The following is a 22,146-nucleotide window of genomic DNA, read 5'->3' as shown; positions in this document are numbered from 1 at the left end:
TATTCGGTAAGTTTCTGCAGCTTATGGAATTTTTTTTATTTCCGTGTCATGGTCGGTTGGGTCCCCGGGCTGTGCTGCGGGTCCGCTGGGAGTTGTTGTGCTGTTTCTGGCAGGTTGAACAGGTGATGGGTGCCGGTTCATCCCTGAGCGCTGAGGAGCTCCTCTAGTGAGCGTCCATCTTCCTCTGCAGCAAGCTCTGCCCCCCATCCCCTTTTCTAATTACTGAGCAATATATCACATATATTGGCATAGGCAGGGAACCCTTCTCTTTATATAGTCTTTAATCACTAAGATTGTACAGAAGTTGAAAGCTTGGGCTGCCCTCCCTCTCTCACTCTTTGGAGGATGTCACTGTGACAAACGCGGGTGTCAGATCCCTGCCCTCCTCGCTAACTTGCAATGAAGTACTGGTCAACCTCACACCAAGCTGTCGCTTACGTAACAATGTCACTCTTAGCTGCGCCCAGCACAAAGATTTTCCAGCTTGTGGGACCACAATCTAGGTGCGAGCAGCCTGAGAGCGATTCTCACTGGGCTAATTATGCAATTAACCCTTTAACTGCCACCACCCCGGTTTTAAAAGACCGAGGGAGACTCATAATTTTAGCAATACCAATTATAATTTTAGAATAAGGCCCCTTTCATACTGGGGCGGGGGCGTCGCTATTGTTAGCAGCGATTTACCGTCGGTATTCGGCCACTAGGGGGGGTGATTTTACGCGGCGGTATAGCCACGCTGCCCATTGTTTTCAATAAGCAGAAGCGATGAAGGAGTGGTTTATACACCGCTCCTTCCCCGCTCTGAAGATGCTGCTAGCGGGACTTTTTTTTTTTTTCCCGTCCTGCTAGCACACCACTCCAGTGTGAAACCCCTCGGGGCTTTCACACTGGAGAGACAGCAGGCGCTATTATTAGCACAATAGCGCCTGCAAACCACCCCAGTGTAAGAGTGGCCTAAGCGTCTGCAACACACACTGCCACCACAGACAGGTCTCCTCAGAGGTCTTACTCTATGACAGTAGTGCTCTTTACGAGGCAGGTTCATTTATAGCTTGCATTAAGAGCTTTAGAGACAAGGTTAACACTTTTCAACATAAGGGTTTATTAAGAAAAAGGTCAAAGTTAATGCAAATAAACATTTACATTGTCTTCTCCTCTTTTCTGTCAAATCAAAGGGGGTGTTGACAGTGTCCAGTGACCAATTGTCTGGTGATCTTGTTTAGGGGTTGGTTGCTGGGAGGTGTCTACACTCATGACCATGTCCCAGGTACACTTTGTGATACATATTCATATCTCTGCATCTATAATGTTTACAGACTCCAAATATCCATATTATTCAGCGTGAGATTTCCTTCAAAACAAATATAAACATGCCATGTCTCTAATGTCTAGTTTACGTAGGAGGAATAAGGGGTACCAGTGGTTTCCCATATGACTTGACAAAGGGGTGTCTGGACTTGAAATGTTACAAATTATCTGAGGAAACTAAATAGGCCCATATTATGGCTATGCTATTATTACTTTGGAAGTTATGAAACATGCTGAAATTTCATACTTATTTCACTGTTTAAGGTTTATGTGCATTCTGGTGTTTTTCGACCGGTATCTGCTGGTTCTCTGAATTGAGAGGATTTACGACAGACATGAAAATCCTGCCAGGCCAATATGAGCTGTTGTTACAAACCTAGCCTGGTTCTGCTTTCTCTGTTGAGATAACCATTCTTTTGAAATATAAAACTATGAATTCCTGAACACCAGGGATTGTGTTCAGATTTTTCTGTAATATTACTGTTATGCCGCGTACACACGAGCGGACTTTACGGCGGACTTTGCCCGGCGGACTTTTCGTCGGACTTTGTTGGCTCCTTGAGCCGGACTTAAAAACGGACGGACTTGGCCACACACGCTCACTGCAAAAGTCCGCTGGTTTTGAACGCGGTGACGTATAGCACGTACGACGGGACTAGAAAAAGGAAGTCCAAGCCCCACTCCGGCACCCTTTGGGCTCCTTCTGCTAATCTCGTGTTTATCTCGTGTTAGTAGAAGTTTGGTTAGAGACGATTCGCGCTTTTCACACTTCAGCTTATTTCGTTCGTTTTCTGCGGTTCAGTTTGTGCTTGTGAGGTTTGTATCTGCTTTTCAGTGCGTGTTGGTCAGTTCGTAACCTGCCTTGCAGGCCGTTCTGCTCCGCTCGTTCCTGATTTTCAGGTCGTTCTTCATAGGCCTTGCTGTTCTTCAGTGCGTTTGTTATAAGTTTGTTTGTTTGAGCAGCCGACCGTTTTGAAGCCATGTCGAGTGGACGTTCTCGTTCTCGAGTTCGTGCTGTGTGGGGACTTGGTGTTGGGGTTAATACTTTGACCCGAGTCCAGTCCATGAACAGGGTGGGGAGGAGTTCATGGACCAAGAATTGGTTGCGCCAGCGTGACCAGTTCTCTCATATGCCTTTGCTCCGTGAGCTCCGTGAGAATAATCCTGATGATTTCAGGAATTTTCTCAGGATGACGGACCCCGTCTTTGAGCGTCTGCTGGCTATGCTGACCCCCTATATCAGCAGGCAGGATACCTGCATGAGGCAAGCCATCAGTGCGGAGCAGAGGCTAGTTGCCACGTTACGTTACTTGGCGACAGGGAGAAGTCTTCAGGACTTAAAGTTCTCGACAGGCATCTCCCCCCAGGCTCTGGGGATCATAATCCCAGAGACCTGTTCTGCTATTATTCAGGTCCTGCAGAAGGAATATATGAAGGTAAGTTTTATCCTTTAACATTACATGATATGTATTAACTGTTTTTAGATGTATTGTAGAACTGTCCTCTTTACCTAATTGCCATGCTTTCAATCTGCTGTGAATGTCCCCTTTATCTTCGTGCATGCCTATTTTAATCATTTATTGCCCTACATGCATAATTTCTTTCATTAACCTCCCCACCATGCAATGCTGGGTCCATTTTGATCTCTAGCCTATAGTCCATTGAACAATGTATATTGTCTGCTCCATTGTCTTGTTTGTCCCTCCCCCACCCCACAAATGTTTGAGCCAGTCAGGTGTGTTTGTTAACCTAATTAGAACCCCTCCCCCACCCCACAAATGTTTGAGCCAGTCAGGTGTGTTTGTTAACCTAATTAGAACCCCTCCCCCCACATTCAAATGTATCAATGGGCCATCATAGGGGGTGAGTAATCTTATAAGTGTGCCTTATGTTTTTCAACATTTCAATTACAAACACATATATTCATAATATTTGACTGCTGTTGTTTACTAATGTTTTGGTGTAATCTGATATACAATTTTTTTATTAAAGTCCTTATCTTATTTTTTTTGCACTCCACAGTTTCCTTCAAGTCCACAGGAATGGCAGACTGTGGCCTCCCAGTTCGCTGACCGTTGGGACTTTCCCAACTGTGTAGGGGCGATTGACGGGAAGCACGTCCGGATTGTGCCACCACCGCATTCGGGGTCTTATTTCTTTAACTACAAGGGGTTCCATAGTGTAGTTTTGATGGCGGTGGTCTCGGCACATTTGGAGTTTATGTTTGTGGATGTGGGTAAGAACGGCCGGATGTCTGATGGAGGAGTCTTTGCACAGACCGAGCTGTGCCATCGTCTCCAGACCGGTGGCCTGGAATTGCCACCTGATGACGATAATGTGGATGGACTCCCCTCAGTTTTTATTGCTGATGAAGCATTTGCTCTCTGTGAGAACTTGATGAGGCCGTTCCCCCAAAGGACACTCACCCCTGAGAGGAGGGTATTTAATTATCGGCTGGCCAGAGCAAGAAGGGTTGTGGAGAATGCCTTTGGTATTCTGGCCAGCCGGTTCCGTATCTTCCTTACGGCTATTAATTTGGCGGACTATAAAATCAACCACGTCATCCTTGCTTGCTGCATTTTACATAACTTTTTAAGGAGACATTCAGCTACATATCTATCCTCTGTTGGGCCTGAGGCCAGACTGGAAGAGGCTAGCACTTTCACAGGCCTAGAAACTGGCCGTATTGGCTTGGCCCCCCGAACCGCACGTCAAGTGCGTGACCGTTATGTGAATTATTTTAATGGTCGGGGGGCCATTGCTATTCAGCAACAGCTGTAAGTTTGTTTCAAAAATAAAAAAGAAAATTGGTTTATCTAAATATCTTGTTTTTATTGTTGTTTACCTTTAAGTTATGTCTGTCTCCTAGTGCACTTGTAGTAGTGTCAAGTGCATTTAGCTTTAGTTAATCAGGCCCACAAAAACAAACCCCAAATTTTGACTTCAAGAAACAGCCACACACATTGTATAGGGTAAAAAATTTTACTTGGTGCACATTGAAAGGTGCATTTTTTAGCATATTTTTTATATTTTTTTGTTCTTTTTTTTTTTTCAAAAATATTTTACGTTGTGTAAAAAAATTATCTTTTACTAAATTATTCAAGCCATTTTTTCACAAATATATAGACCTTTATCTAAAAAGATTTACATACACAACAGTGTTTTTATAAACAAAACTTACAATAAATGAACTTACAAAGTTCAATATTTCTAGAACGGTGCATGTAATGTCACCCTTGCAGAAATTGGTCATTTATAAGATGCTCAAAATTGAGCTTTACTAAAGGGTCAAGTCAACATGTGCTATCTCCTATCATGGGAGAGCAATGTACGTGTTTTGTGTGTGCAATCCCATTTTTGGTTCCTCTCACCACCCAAGATTTTTCAGGATGAAGGGTTTGCAAACACAAAACAAGTACATTGCTAACCCATGATGGAAGATAGCACATGATGACACACCGTGTGCATCACACAATGTAAATTTGGGTATACCCCAAAAATTGAACAAAAAATCTTTCAAACAAAATAACTTCCCAAGGAAATGAAGAACATGATTGATGTTTTTAGGCCAAACGTGATTATATTCGGCCCAAAACATCAATCATGTTCTTCATTTCCTGTTGCATGGAGTCCAGGCGAAGTTTCATGCTGTGAATTTGTTCACGCATTTGATCTTTGTGGCCATTCCACAGCATTATCTGGCCAATTAGTCTTTGCGCACTGTCTGTGGTGAAGTGCTCTGCCGCTTGGCCTTCCACAACCAGAAACTCACCTAAAACGAGTGAATAAAAACAAGGTTTACAATATGCACGCCAAAATACAGTAACTCAGGCTGGGGTGTCAGTCACTCACTTGGTGGGCTTGAAACCTCGCACACTTCCTCCACCTCTCCTTCCTCAAGGTCGTCGGGTGGGCGTGGTCTTGGGCTGGGGCTTGGGGTAGCTTCGGCCTCAGGCTGGTGACTTGGGGGGGTCCTGAGATCCTTGGACTGTTGTCTGAGTCTTTTCTCCCCTATGAGATTTGAAAAAAAGGTATAGTTAAAACACACTGATCTTTTAGGTTTTAATAAATAAAGTAAAACGTTGGTTATGATTTTTTGCCAATTTTGCATCATAATAAATGTTGAAGACAGGATGAACATTACCTCTGAACAACAATTATAAAGAATGCTTATTTTCGGGCAAGTTTCACAGATGCTGACACCTCAATGATCTCCTATGTGTATTACCCCTCAAAAATTTATTTATGGTCACATAGTACACTAGAAAATGCATTTCCTGCGCAAAATGCGTGGGAATGCTGAATAGCTAAATTGCTAAAATGACCGCCATCAAAACTGCCCCATCATATTCCTCTATTATAAATCAGTACATGGTGTGTCTGTCCCCTCCCCCGGGTTCTGTAATCAGAGCTGAGATGCTCCAGCCACCTCCCCCCCTGTGTATAACAGAAGCTTTGGTAACCATGGCAACAAAACAAACACAGTACACTCTGATTAATGTCTAAAATTTCACGAAATGACCTCTAAACAAAAAGCTTTTTCTCCAAAAATTACAAAAATATCAAACTGAAAGGATATAGCCAGATAGCTGAATATTTATTGAACATTGTAAAGTTTGTTTGGTGTCTCTAGGTGAAAGTATGAAGGAGCTGAAACTTTTGGGAGCGGAAGAAGAATTTAAGGATTTCAAGCATGCTCCCATTGAATTCAATGTTTAAACAAGTGAAAAAAACCTTAATATTTAAAAACGTATAAATGGTAGTAAAAAAGTTGAAAAAGACCACACATCAGCTAAAAGAGACGAACATTTTAATAGTTGAATGGTTTTAATAGCTGAAAGTATGCAGAAGTTACGCAGAGCCAAAAAACGTACGGAATAAAATTAAAAGTAAATTTAAAAATAAATAAAATTGAAGAACAATAGTGGGACTGCTAAATCATTCCCACTAACTATAGTGCTCGTGAGTCCAGATGTGGAAACAGCTGCTGTGTCCTGTCCCTACATTACACTGAATCATTTTTGATGAAGCATTATATTTTCAAACACATCTACACCACATCAACTCATTGTGGGAATTCGACAAATTATCAAGCCATAAATGTATGTCCAACACTGTCCCATCGTATTTGGCGAAAAAATAACGTCACTTTATAAAGTATCATATCTATTCCAAAGAACGGTATTTACGAACGATGCAGAAAAACCGCCAAAAATAAGGATCAGCATGCAAGTTCTGTATCTCAATAGTAAAACACAAGTACTTACTTTTTTTAAGCAGCTTCTTTATTCGCCAATATTGTTCTGGCTCCCGACTTTTTATGTCAGACCACCGCTTCCGCAATTGTTCTTTCGAACGTTTTGTCCCAAATTTCTCTTCAAGAGCGGTGACAATTGAGGACATTATTTTGTCCTTTCTCATATTGGGTCGTGTGTACGGTCCTTTTTTGCCATCGTAGTCCTCCCTTCTCAATATGGACACCATCTCCACCATCTCTTCAAAAGCCATGTTGGTGGCCTTATATCTCCTCCGGGATGTGGATGTTTGGGGCTCCGGGCTTTCCTCCGCGCTACTTTCACTTAATCGCTCCGCCATCTTTTGCTATCTACTCCCACTGCGCAACGAAGAGTGAAGGGGCGGGGCCAAATCGTACTTACGAACGTCAGGGGCGGGCGACGCAGGCGGAGCATGACACATGCGCAGTGTATATAAAGCTATTACGATGGCCTACGTATGTCCGTGCGGAAGCAGCGAGCGTCACAAACGAAGGTAAGATTAAAGAGTGTGTGTGTGTGTGTGTGTGTGTGTGTGTGTGTGTGTGTGTGTGTGTGTCCCCTAGATTACAACACAAACTAATCCTGAGATTTGGGACTGACATTTAAGTTTTGATCTTGTGTCTTGTCTTCCAGAAAAAATGAATCCCTTTAAAGAGGAAGAATTTTTGTGCCATTTTATTGAGCTCTATGAGGACAAGAAAAACCTGTGGGAGGTCAAACACCCCCTATATTATAATCGGGATGTTAGGAAGGCAACACTGGGCACACTTTTAGAGTTTGTGAAGACTCGACTCCCCCAGGCAGACCTCAAGTTTGTGGACAGGAAAATAGGTATCTTGCGTAACATGTATAAGCGGGAACACAGAAAAATCCAGGAGTCGCTCAGATCCGGGGCAGCAGCTGACCAAGTTTATGTCCCCAAGTTGTGGTATTACCACAAACTGCGATTCCTGGATGAGCAGACCGAAGCCAGGCAATCACTTTCCACCCTTCCCCCCACCCTTCCCTCCAGCCTTCCATCCACTCTTCCCTCCAGCCTTCCATCCACTCTTCCCTCCAGCCTTCCATCCACTCTTCCCTCCAGCCTTCCATCCACCTCCACCCCAGCTGAGGAGTCCCAGGATGAACTGGGCCTTTTCACCATTGATGAAGTGGATGCGCCCAGCTTCAGCTAGGTATACTTTTTTTTTAGATTTGGGGATTGTGTAAATGTTATTAATGATGTTAAGGTGTTAATTTTGAAAGTGCTTCATAAAAAATCACTTCTGCACAAAGAGTAATATGTAGACATATCACTAGACAGTAGTGGCCAAATATATACGTAACTTCAGATCTTGTTGATCATCTGAAATAATGGTGTGGTCAAATAGATAGCCTTTACTATTTTGTGTAATTATATTTGAAAGTTAGGAGCTGAAAATTGTGTGTGATTGCATAACAGAAAATTACAACTATGTCCCTTTTTTTACACAGGATGACCTCAGCCAGGAGGAGGCCTTGCCCAGTGGGAGAGAGGAGGAGGCCTTGCCCAGTGGGAGAGAGGAGGAGGCTGTGGCTGGGCCAAGTAGAAGCCGCACAGAGTGTCAGGTGCCTCCCCTCCGCATTCTCCACAAAAGGCCCAGGAGAATGATTGCAACAGAGCAGGAATCCCTAGACCTCATACGGGAAGCAAGCCTGATCCTGAGCAAACCTCCCAATGCAGAGGAGGCGTATGGCACCTATATAGCCAGCAGATTGCTGGAGTTGGAAAAGGGCCAACGCCTCCTCTGTGAGGGTCTAATTTTCCAGGCTTACCAGAAGGGCTTGAGAGGGGAGCTTACTACTACAACCTATCTAGCAGATGAAGCCAATCCTCCTCCTCCTCCTCCTCCTCCTCCTCCTGCCCCAAGTACACCACCAGAGGTACAACCTCCGAGGAAGGCTGCAGAGAAGCGTGGAGGGAAGGCTGCAGAGAAGTGTGGAGGGAAGGCTGCAGAGAAGCGTGGAGGGAAGGTTGCAGAGAAGCGTGGAGGGAAGGCTCCACGGAAGAGTCGAAAGTGATTGCCTGGTTTCTGTCTGGTCTGACTGTGCTCCCTGTGCTCCCTATATTCGCAAGATACCTATTTTCTTGTCCTCAAACTTGATGTGTGTCCTGGGGGACGAAAGGCTTCCCAGATTCTAAAAGTGTGTCCAGTGTTGCCTTCCTAATTTTTTTGTGAATAAAATAAATACATTTTGGTTTACCTTACATTCTTGCCTATGTCTTTTGATTAAAAAACGCCATTTTGTTTGGGAGTAGGCAGGTACAGGTCGAAAAGACTATGGGGTTGATTTGAGAAAAGCAAATAGTCTGTGCACTTTGCAGAGGGCAGTTGCCCTCTGCAAGTGCAATTGCTCCAGAGCATCAGAAATTATTTAAAAGCTTGACTTTGCAAAGAGTACCCAATCCTGTGCAAGTAAAAGAAAAAAAAAAACATTTTTGCTTGCACATGATTGGATGATGGAAGTCAGCAGAGCTGCTTCACATTTAATAAAGCTTGGGAGCAACTGCTCTTGCAGAGGGCAAATGCAATTTCCAAAATGCACAGGCTTTTTACCTTTAGGAAATCAACCCCTATGTGTGTTTTTGTCAAATAAAAACAATTAATTTTTATTTGACATGATTTTCGGAATAAATCAGCAGAGCTTCCCCGAATTTAAGCTCTTCCCCTCAGTTTTTCTGCGACTGCACTTCCAACAAGTGCACTTGGTGTGCAATTTCTCAAGTGAACGTTTCACTTGATATTCTTAAATGATTTAAGCCTTTTGTCAAAAACAAGCTCGGGGGAAGCTCTGCTGATTTATTCCAAAAATCATGTCAAATAAAAATTATTTGTTTTTGTTTGGGCTTCCTTGCATGTGCCCCTCGGATCCACAGCGAACGCACTTCAAAATGCTCTTTATGTGGAATTATATGTATTATTAGCACTTGGAGTGAAAAATGATTTTGCCTTTGTTAAATACACCCCCCTATGTCTAATGAACAAGGGACAACAACCTCATTAAGGTTCTTTAAAACAACACAAAATATGAATGTTAATTGTGGTAACTTGAAAATACACACAAAAAATGTGGTTAGCATTTAACACACATTGTAAAATAGCTAAAGTGTTGAAATAAAAAAAAAAAAAAAAAAATCTATTTTAAAATTTTAAAGTTATGGAGATCTGGCTGTTACAAAATATTATATTAGTCATGGCAGGAGGATAAATCATGAAGAAAGAAGTTTGTGAGAACTCTGTGTGAATATAAAGCAGAAAAACAACTTCATTCCTCTTGCATTATCAATCCTAAAAAAAGGCTGTATTAAAAGACGACAGAAGAGGAATGTGCTAGCTTCAAGACGAAGGCTAGTTTTACCAGACCGAGCGCTTCCGTCTTGTAATTGCTTCAGAGCATGCGTCAGTTTGAGTTCGTCGGACTAGCACACAGACGATCGGTTTGTCCGCTAGAAAGAAGAGTCCGTCGGATAAATTTTAAACAAGTTTCAAATCTAATTCCGTCCAACTTTTGAGAAAACAAAGTCCGCTGGAGCCCACACACATCGAATTGTCCGACGAAATCCAGTCCGCCGGGCAAAGTCCGCCGTAAAGTCCGCTCGTGTGTACGCGGCATTAGCCAAGCTGTCATGGTTGCCCTATGGTTCTCAAATAACATGGCGACTAGCTACAGCTTTTCATGTCCAGTACGTGATATTGTTACAGTCACCTCTTCAAAATGGTATCCTTTGTCAGGGTACTTTACCCTCTGCAAACTCTCCCTACTACTAAAACACTGTGATGTTCAGAAAATCCATAAGGCCCTAATTACCTTTCTTTGGCGTGGCAAACAACTTTGAATTGCACTACTAAAATGATGTCTTCCCAAGAGTGGGGGGGGGGGGGGGAGTTGACCATTTTAAGGTTTTACAATCTTGCATGGCTTTTAAGACAGGGCCTTGACTGGCTATCAAGGAATTCACATTATACCAACTATATGCTGGAGGACAGCCTGGTGTCTCCGTTCAATCTCCAAGCTGTCCTCTATTCAAATTTACACTTGCTACCTGCTACTCTATGGTCAAATCTGTTAATAAGAGACACTGTCATAATCGGGAGAGAAGTGTGTAGACTCCTTGGTTTGCCTGCCACCATATGCTGCTACTTGCCTATACATGGTAATCTAAAGTTCCCACCCTTCATGCAACATAAAGCATTTGTTCAATGGTCAACTAGTGGCCTTTCAACTGCCACAGATGTCTTGAACAGAACCCATAGCTCCTTCAGACCCTTTTCAGAAATATTCACTCAATACTCTCCCCTACCTCAGAAGCTTTCCTATATCATCAACAAATCAGCTATCTCAAGTCCTGCTTCAACTTACAACATGACCCTTGCCAAGGCTCGTTCATTGAAACACTGCTCAGTATTCTATTTTAGATGTCTACTCCAATCTCCTCACACATCAAGCTTCAAAATACCATTTGGCATCCTTCAAACCTTGGATATCCACTCTTGGCACAGAGAATGCACCCAACTTAATTCTGTCAGGCTACTAAAAGGTCCACTCATTGGTGATTTGTGAAACTTGTCGTGAAACACAGTTTAAGATAGCACATCAAGCTTACTACCCATTCCACCATAACTCTGCAAACCTATCTCAGTCTTATTGCCCCTGGTGTGCCACTTCCTGAACGACCCTATTCCACAGGCTGTGGGATTGTCAAGCAACCTCCTCCTTCTGGGATCAAGTCGTCCACTACATTTCTTAAGATTACCAAATATCTGTGTCTTTGGCTTTGAAAATATGACAAACCTACCACCATCAACATGCTCCAGGAACCTTCCCCAGTGGGTTCTTATCTGTCTTCTAGTGGCACGCAGGGCTCTCATGCAAGCCTGGATTTACCCTCCCTACCACAACTACCTGCGTTAAAGCAAGCACTTAGGTCACTGTTCCTCTTGGAGAAACTGGACACTAGTAACCAAAAATTCAAGCCTATGTGCAGCTTCTTTGCCAGATGTAGCTGCTTCATTGAATTATCTTTCACAACTGAGGAAATCTCAAAACCAACCTAACTAACTCATAGGGCAAGCTCAAACTGTGGGTTACTCCTGGGTCAGAACTTGAAGCCCCTTGCATTTCCTGTTTTTAGACTGTTTGAATATTCCCCGCAACATATGTTATTAAAGCCCATAACTCAGTAGCCTGCGATATATTTTTCTGGTTACCAATTTAACTGCTTCCACTCCTTAGGTTTCATTGGTAGAGTCCTGTTTTGTATTTATCTGAAGCTAACAATGTTTACCTTTTATATTCTGATACTAGGCAATGTATACTCATATTTACATTACTTGCTTTTTCTTACTGTACTCTTCCGTGAAGGAACAGTTGTCTTGATGCCTCTATGGATTCTTAGTATCGTTAAATTTTAAAATCTAATAAACATATTTAAAAAAAAAAAAACCTGCTCACCCCTTCAACCCTTTTCCAACACATCTCATCATTGCACTCAGGTCTGGATATAGGGGGATGCTGTTGTGGGCTGTATCCCCCCCAAATTTTAGTTGTGCCTCTGAACAGACCTCTGAAAGTGCATCGACTGATCCATGAGACTTGGTGGGGATGCTTGATATAAAGAAGCACTTTGATGGGGGCAATTGATGTAGTTGCCACTTTGATGGGGGCATTGTATGTAAGGGGCATGCTGACAGGGACACATAATGTAAGGGGGAACTCTTAATGGGAAACCCTAATGTAAGGGGACACAGGTTAATTCTACTAATCTAGTGACAGCCTAATACATACTAACATTCCCTCCTCCAACATTCCCTGGAACCCTATTTCAACACTTCTCTCTTACTTCTCTCTGTTCAACCCTGCACCCCTCTTCCAAAACAGTTCTTTCCTTCACCCCTTGCAACCATTTTCCAGCACTTTTAATCCAGCACTACTCTCTTCTGCACCTGACTTCCAGCACTGTCCATCTTTGCAACCACAAGGCACTAGGCAATAGAGCTTTCCAAATTTTGAAAAGTTACAATGTTTTCCGGATATCATTAGCAGTATACTTTTTGTAATTTATGTTGTCTCCATTTGCCTATTAAATTGTAATCATTATTGTTTTCTATGAAAGTTTTAGTAATCTCAGAAGTAACCATTTTGTGTATTTTGAAAACCTCTCAATATCCCGCAGTGTTGACCTTGAAGAGTACAAAAGCATCATGGCGATAATCACTGCTATCAAGGAGATTAACCAGAATCCCAAACTTCTGCCCAATTTCACTCTGGGCTATCATATATTTAGTACTTGTAATGATCCAGTAAGAACTTTGGGATATAGCACAAAGATATTGTCTGGAAAAAAGGATGCTCCTAACTATTACTGTAAGAGACGTGGAGAAGTGGCTGGTTTTATTGGTGACAGTACCTTCCATACAAATCGTGCGCTTTCTCAGTTACTTAGTCTGTATCGGTACACACAGGTAGGTGATTACTTCTATATAATATGTATGTACTATGGTGGGTGGATTTACTAAAGTCAAATAGACTGTGCACTTTGAAAGTGCAGTTGCACTAATTTTCCCCAGAGTTTAGTGAATGTGGTAAAGCTTCACGTTGGGAAAAAATACCCAATCAGGTAAAAATTAAAAAAAAAGAACAGCATTTTTTGCTTGCACATTTACTAAAATCTGCGAAGATGAGTGCAACTGCACTTGCAGAGTGCACAGCCTATTTGCCTTTAGCAATTCCACCCCAGGTTGTCCAATAGATGACTTAGTTTGGCCTAGGTGGAGTTTTTGTAGCTTCGTGCTTCTAGAACAAATTTGGGACAAAATTGACAGAAATTTGAATATTCCAATTACAGTGCAACTTGAGGAAATGATTCAGTGATTATTCACAAATACCAATGGGTCCCACCACTTTACTTAACAGTTTTGTTTGAATGAGAGAGACATCCAGGTGGCTCAATCCCATCATGTCCCTTTGAGGGTTCTTAGAGTTGTCTGCTGGTGTTTTGGATCTAGTGCCAAGAATAATAGATCAATGATCAGGAGCTACAAGAAAACACATTGTTCCATTTGTTTAAGTCTTCTTTAACCAGTTACCGACTGGGCCATAGCTGAATGATGGCTACAGCATGGTTGGATAACTTTTTGAGACCATTATATGACATGCCCATCCCTGGCTCATCCATGCTCCATACATCCCTGGCTCAACTATCCATCTCTGGCTCATCCATTCTCATCCACTACAGTGCCTCACAAAAGTGTAATAGGTTAGATTTCAAATGTATGTCCCTAGAATGCCTGATGGTGCTCCCTGCATGTTGGGCCTCTGTATGTGGCCAGGCTATGGAAAAGTCTCACACATGTAGTATCACCATCAGTAGGAGTAGCAGAATGTGTTTTGGGGTATAATTTTTGCTATGTACATGCTGTGTGTTAGAAATCTCTTATAAATGGACAACTTTGTGTAAAAAAATAAATAAATAAAATGGTTTTCATTTTCTTTCCACGTTTTCGAAAAACGTGTGGAAAAAATGACATGTTCAAAAGACGCATTATGCCTCATAGATTATACAATGGGGTGTTTACTTTCCAAAATGGGGTAATTTTTTGGGAGTTTCCCTTGTCCTGGTGCTCCAGGGCCTTCAAAAGTGTAAGATGTAGTCTAGAAATTTATATGTGTAATTTATGTCCCTAGAACACCTGATGGTACTCCCTGCAAGTTGGGCCTCTGTGTGTGGCCAGGCTGTGAAAAAGTCTCACACATGTGGTATCGCCATACTCGGGAGGAGTAGTAGAATGTGTTTTGGGGTGTAGTTACAAGAATGCATTTGCTGTGTGTGAGAAATAACTTTTTATGACAATTTTGTGAAAAAAAAAAGAAAAACAAATCTTAATTTTTCAAAGAAAATACAACTTCAAAAACCTCGCCATGCCTCCTTACTAGGTACCTTGGACTGTCTACTTTCTAAAAAATGTGTCATTTGGGGGGTATTTGTACTGTTCTGGCTTGTTAGGGTCTCAGGAAATGACATAGGCCCATTTCACACATGCCTTCAGTTTGTTTCATCAGTTCAGTCACTTTTTTTCAAAGAAAAAATGGATCAGATTTTACATCAGTTTTTACATTAGTTCTTTACATCCACTTGACCACTTGAGTCAAATTTTTGGTTTACACTCGAGCTGCACAATTCTGGATAAAAGGAGAATCACAATTTTTTTGCTTAGAATAAAGATCATGATTCTCTCACGATTCTCGCAGCGTAACATCATCTTTCACATTATATAAACAATCGTGCTAAATTTACTGTTTAGTTTTTTTTTAATTCAAGGAAGTGTTTTTTTTTCCCCAAAAACTGTTGTTTGAAAGACCGCTGCGCAAATACTGTGTGACATAAAATATTGCAACGGCCACCATTTTATTCTCTAGGGTCACTGCTAATATATATATATATATATATATATATATATATACAGTATATATATATATATATATATATATATATATATATATGGGGGTCCCCGGGTTACAAACAAGTTGGGGACTGTAGGTTTGTTCTTAAGTTGAATCTGTTTGTAAGTCAGAACAGGTACATTTTTTAAGTGTAGCTCCAGCCAAAAAAACTATTTTTAAGCTTTTTGGATTGCATAGGGAAGGGTTAACACCCCTGTAACATTTGTTTTGCTGTCTGTGCCCCTGTTCAGAAGATTTCACCTCACTTTCTGTCCCAATGACAACTGGATTTTGAAAATTTTGGGTTGTTGTGGAAACAAGCCATGGTGATAAAGCAGTGAAGACACCTTTTCCCCATAATAACTCTTACAGGAGTGAATTTCCTTTCCTAGGGGTAGATTTCCTCTCACTTCCTGTTGTCTCCCTCCGTTTGTAAGTAGGAGTCCTTTGTAAGTCAGATGTTTTTAACTAGGGGACCCCCTGTATATGGTTTGGGGATTCTAAGCAATTTTCTAGCAAAAAAATACAGATTTTAACCACTTCAGCCCCGGAAGGATTTACCCACTTCCTGCCCAGGCCATTTTTTGCAATATGGCACTGTGTCGCTTTAACTGACAATTTCACGGTCATGCGACGCTGTACCCAAACAAAATTTATGTCCTTTTTTTTTCCCCACAATGAGGGCTGTGTTTTGGTGATATTTGATTACCACTGTGTTTTCTTTTTTTATTTTTTGCACTATAAACAAATAAAGAGCAACAATTTTGAAAAAAAAAACACAATATTTTTTACTTTCTTCTATAATAAATATCCCCAAAAAAATAAATTAACCGGTTCAATACCGGGCACATTCCCCCTTTCCTGCCCAGGTCAATTTTCAGCTTTTAGCGCTGATTCTTTTTTTTTTTTTGTTTCAAATTGTTTATTGAAGTTTTCATTACAACAAGGAGAATACAGTGCAGCAATGAAATGTTACAAGCATAACATGGTTTAAATGTATACAGTATACTTACAATACAACATAAAATGTTTAGTAATCTATAGACTACACAACTAGGAGGGTAAAACATCCTAGATAGAGAAACAGGTAAGGAAATCAACATGAGTGGTAAGAGAACAACTCCACTGGCATCTATTGGAGTATGGTACGAGGTCTTGTGCATATAACTTACTGAGGGTGAAATACAGGTATACTCATGCATGCTCCCCCGACAACCGAACACCCCTACAGGGTTCTAACTGTGTCTGGAGAGGGGAGCTTCTAATCTCGGTCGGTAAGATCAATAAAGGAGTATTTCACCTGTACAATAGTTTGTTGTTTGATATGCCAGTGGGACGGAAATATAGTGGGGTGATAAGCTCCAGAGAGGGTATAACCAGGGAAACCTCTGTGGTATTACATGACGATATGGTGAAGGGAATAGAAGCTCTTATGTGCTAGATGTCATCCAGATAATAATAGGATTATAGCAGGTAGGGGTAGTATGTGAAGATGGGTTGAGGTAAGTGGGATCGTGTATCTTTCAGGTGTATCTTAAAGGCAAAAAACAGTTTATGTAATAACCCGGATAGAGTAAATGTGTGTCTTTATAGAGAGTTGCGGTAATCGGCAGATTCTTTAAAGTGTGACCAGCAGGCCCAAGTTTGTTGAAATTTTTGTGGGTTCTCTCTGGCCTGGTGAATGAGAGCTTCCATTTCTGCTATGTTATTTATGCGGCGAAACCAGTGAGAGGTAGTAGGGGTATTGGTCTGTCTCCAAAACATGGGTATACATTGTTTGGCGGCGTTGATGAGGTGGAGGGCAAGGGATTTTCTGTAGGCTGAGTAGGGTATAGCTGTGTGGTGGAGCATATATTGGGAAGGTGTAAAGTCCGGTGTGTAAGTAGTAATGTGGGTTATGAGTCGGTGTACTTCTTTCCAGAAAGGTTGTATGAGCGGGCACTCCCACCATATGTGGAGTAAGGATCCTTGAGTCAAATTGCATCTCCAGCAGAGTGGGGAAATGTTAGGGTGGTATTTGTGTATTATGATCAGGGTTCTGTACCATCTAGAGTACAGCTTATATCCATTTTCTTGGGCTGTGACATTAATGGACCCTTTATGAATGTGCTCAAAAATCCGTTCCCATTCAGTGTTAGATAAGTCTAATGAAAGGTCCATTTCCCAACGCTGGCTAATTGCGTTAGATTTAGGGCTACAGTCTGAGAACAAGAGCGAGTACATGGTCGAAATCAGATGTCTTTGGGGATCAGTAGCAGTGCAGATAGCTTCAAAGGGGGTGTGTTCCCTATGCCAGTTAATCAGAGGTTTAGAACTTTGTATAAAATGCCTAACCTGTAAATATTTAAAGAAGGGGATGGTTTGATCGGGAAAACGGGAGGATAACGCTGTATACGTTGTGAATTCATCGTTATGGAAAAAGTGTTCAGCCCTTAGAGAGGGTAGCCGTCGTTGGGTATCAGTATTGGAATTCGAGAGGCCAGGGAGGAAGTCAGGATTTTGATCGATGGGTGTCAGAGGCCCGGGTGAAGACGCTATGTTATGTTTTTTACATGTCATCCGAAAGTGGAGAAGGGTAGAGTGTATAAATGGGTGGTTAGAGCATTCCTTGGGGGTCCTTTTCTGTGAAATCCATGGTAGATGTGAGATCGGGATCCCTGCAAACGTTTCTTCAAGTTTAACCCAAGCCTTAGTGTCTGCGTGGATTTGCCAATCGACTACTCTGGTCAAATGGCATGCACAATAATATTTGTAGACGTCCGGGAGTCCAATACCCCCTTTTGATTTAGGAATGGTTAATCTATCCCAGCTCAATCTGGGTGTTTTTGTTGACCAAATGAAGTTTCTGCATAGTCGTTTGCAGGTTGCAAAGAATGTTAAGGGGAGACGGATAGGCAGGGTTTGAAAGAGATATAGGAGTCTGGGTAGGATATTCATTTTTATGATGGATGCTCTTCCGAACCATGAAAACATGCCCACATGCCATTTCTTGAGATCTTGTTGAATAGATTGGAGAATAGGCAAGAAGTTTCTGGAGTATAAATTGGATAGGTTTTTGGGGATCTGAATACCTAGATAAGTGAGAGCGTGAGGCTCCCACTCAAAGGGAAAGTTTGCTTGGCACTGAGATACCGTGTTGGTAGGTAGGGAAATGTTTAGGGCCTTAGATTTCGAGAAATTAATTTGGAGGTTGGAGAGTGATTTAAACATAGTGAGGTCTTTTAGTAAATTGGGTATAGAGGTGATTGGGTCTGTAAGGAAAAGCAAGACATCGTCAGCGTAGGCTGCTATTTTATAATGTTTGTGGTTGATGTTGACACCCTTGATATCAGGGTTGGCTTGTAGTTTACGAAGAAGTGGCTCCATAGTAAGAATAAAGATGAGGGGTGATAAAGGGCATCCCTGGCGTGTGCCATTAGAAACAGAGAAGGCGTCCGACAGGCGGCCATTGACTCGAATGCTAGCTGATGGCTGGGAATATAGTGCGAAAATGAGTTGAAGTAGGTGTTCTGGGAAACCCATAGCCTTAAGTGTCGCCATCATGTAGTCCCACGCCACTCTGTCGAACGCCTTCTCCGCATCGAGGGACAACAGAAATCCCGGCTTCAAAGAATGCGTCAACCCGTGATGTATGTTGAGGGCCTTTAAGGTGTTGTCCCTGGCTTCTCGTCCAGGGACAAAACCTACCTGATCCAGTGATACCAGTCTAGGGATTAGCGGAAGAATACGATTTGCAAGAACTTTCGCATAAAGTTTTACGTCCACGTTCAGGAGAGATAAGGGTCTATAATTTGATACTAAGGTGGAGTCTTTGCCGGGTTTCGGTATAAGCGTTATATGAGCAGTTAGAATATCTTTGCTTGCTTGAGGCGAAGAGGGCAGAGAGTTGAACGCTTTTAGGAATCTAGGGACTAAAATTTCAGTAAATGATTTATAGTAGCTTACGGAGAGGCCGTCAGGGCCTGGGCTCTTGCCGGTTTTCAATTGTTTCAACGCTAGCATAGTTTCTTCAGCAGTAATCGGATGATTTATCTTAGCCGCCTCATCTGGTGTAATAGGTGTGGGGCCATATTGAGTTAGAAAACTTTCAATAGCCTGCGTTCTGTCAGGGTTCTGTCCAGTCATGTTTATAGAAGGTAAGTTGTAAAGTTTGGTGAAGTAGCTTACGAATTGATCTGCTATGCCGTCAGATGTGACAATTGAGTTCCCAGAGGGGTCCTTGATGGTGTGAATGGTGCATGCCGCTTTTTTAAGTTGAAGGGCTCTGGCTAACATTTTACCGGATTTATTCCCGAATTCGTAGAAAAGGCGTTTCATTAGAGTAAATTTGCGTTTCAGTGTTTTTCCTAGTTCTTCTAATAGTTCTTCTCTGGCCTTTTGTAACTCTTCAAGGGTTTTTGTAGCTAGGGTTTGCTTGTGGACTTTTTCAAGAGAATGAATGCGCTTAGACAGCTCCTCAATATGTGCTATTCTGGCTCTTCTTCTGTTCGCGGCTAGAGAGATGAGTGCCCCTCGGATGACGCATTTATGCGCCGCCCAAAGAGTGGTAGGAGAGATGTCTGCAGATTCATTCTCCCGAAAATAATGTGTAAGGTGAGTATTGATTTTCTGTGTAATTACAGGATCAGTCAGCAGTGAGTTATCAAGGCGCCAGATGGGGGAGTTTGTCTGTGAAGTCGGGAAAGACAGGGTCATGGAAATGGGATTGTGGTCGGAGAGGAGCATGGGGTCAATGGTAGCTGTCTTAAGGAGTGTCAGGTCATTCTGTGAAATGAAGAAGTAGTCCAGTCTGGAGTACTTATTGTGTGGTGAGGAAAAGAAAGTATAGTCCCTTTCCTTGGGATGAAGAGTACGCCATGTGTCGTGTAGGGTTAATTCGCTTAGTTGAGTCTTGATTGCTCGGAGTGCTCTGTATGTCAGGGAAGAGGAACCTGCTGACGTGTCTTGGGATGGTGATAGTGCTACATTAAAGTCACCCCCTACTATCAAGACGCCATTCTGGAAGGAGGTGAGCTGGTGTAGAGTCTTGCGGAAGAAGGTAACTTGATGTATATTGGGTGCGTATAAGTTGGCTAGTGTAATAGGTCTGTTGTGCAATGAACCCTTGAGGAATAAGAATCTGCCCTTTTCATCTCGATCAACATCTTGTATTTGGATGGGACAGTGTTTAGATACTAAAATTGATACGCCTTTGGTTTTCGAATCCTTATTGGAGGCATGGTATACAGTCGGATAGAAGCTGCTATGTAATTTCGGAATATTATCAGATCTAAAATGGGTCTCTTGTAAAAAAATGATGTGTGCTTTGGTTCTTTGAAGGTGGTGCATTAGTTGGGATCTCTTTTCCGGGGTGTTGAGTCCACGGGCGTTCAGTGAATAAAATTTAACACTGAGTGTGGGTTGTACTGCCTTGTGCGTAGCCATGATAGGGTTAATGTTCTATAAATGTGAAGTGGGGAGTAAGGATAGGAGCTTCAAGGAATGTAGAGGATGGTAAAGAACGCAATCTTCAAATAAGGGGTTATGAGGTACTCTCAGTTAAGTCACCGAAGAGAGGGGGTACCAGCCCACCCGTCTCACAATTGGGGAGTATCGGTGAGTTACGGTGCCCAGTCAGTGTGTATTGGCCTAGAGGCTTTCTACACTATATTCTGGGGCCGTGTGGGGGTTGGCGAAGATCTGACGAGGGAGAGGTATACGAAGTGAGTGTCTGCCCACTGTTATAGGGTAGTGGAATGTACAAGTGGAGGTAAAAATTGGAGTGTTACGGGTATGGAGCAACCGGGTAACAACCATACAGGTGTGTAACGAAACAGGCAAACAAAAAGCATGTAATGTTAACAAGTTGAGACAATATATTATCTGTAGGTCGGTCAGCTGGGGACGTAGCCATTCATATGGGCAATAAACATGGAATATTTGAGCTATTTGAGCTAGTTGCCACCCTGCCACCCCGGGTGAGGAAGCACTGCATGTGATGTATAAACCTAAGCAATGTGTAGGGCATATATAGGGTTAAACCCCAGTAGCATGAAAGGGTGTAGGCACTGATATAACGGGGTGGAAGTTACGGTCTGATGTGATGGGAAATTTTTAGTTTACATACTTCGACACTATTGATTGGGATGACCCGTAACCTGCAGGTAATGTTAGTTTGTACAATGGTCAGGATCAAGTCAGGTTAACAAATATGCCCGTTGAAGGGCAGATCATAGCAGGGGGCGATTCCAATCATATATGTCAATTCTGGCCGGCTATTTGGGTTGTAAAATGTGGCTTAGACCATGCCTTTATGGGCTTGGTGCCAAAATGTATTGTCGGTTACTGTGCCATTAGAGTGCATTAATTGGACCCACAGCGTTGAATAGCGAGTTATTGTGGGTGCAGTGTATAAACTTGGAGCGTGGTCGAGATCTATGTCAGCGTAAGCGCTGTTATATCATGGCAGGGTCCCGGTAGTAAGAACCTATAGGGCATATATTTATCTAGTTCCATTGCGTGTCTAGCATTTAGGAAGAAACTCCCTGGATCCCTTGCCTTTATTAATTACACACATGGGGTCGATTGATATTATGTCCTGCCCTGTTCTGCAGTATTGTAAGTTTCATTAGCATGAAGATTACAATAGGGCTGCAGTAATGTCGAATAGGTAATTCATGATAGGGTCTATTTGCGTAAGCTTATGCTTAAAAAGGAGGGTATAATAAAGTAATAAACATATGTACCATGTGGCTCGACATTTGGTTCTGTATCCCGGGGGTTCCTTTCTTCCGTATAACATAGTTACATGTCAACTCAGGTAGATATAGTATTATTAAAGTTAAAAAAAAAAAAAAAAAAAAAAAGATATGACTCCAAGTATGGTATGGAGGCTGTCATTACGCCTCAAATGAATAAGCAGCACTGCAGGTCAGGGAAGGTGTTGTATTAGAATGAGTGAGTCCTATTATCCTGAGCCAGAGGGGTGACAACTAGGCTCTGGCATTTAGTCTCTATGTCCCCCTAACAGCCTAAAAACAGTAGGCGAATCAGATAGAAAAAAGCTCCATATGTCTCAAAGATTTGTTAATACAGTAAAACATGTATATTAAAGTCAGCAACT

Source organism: Aquarana catesbeiana, linkage group LG01 (genome assembly GCF_042186555.1).
Source record: "Aquarana catesbeiana isolate 2022-GZ linkage group LG01, ASM4218655v1, whole genome shotgun sequence".
NCBI lineage: Eukaryota > Metazoa > Chordata > Amphibia > Anura > Ranidae > Aquarana > Aquarana catesbeiana.
This window is presented reverse-complemented; position numbering follows the sequence as displayed.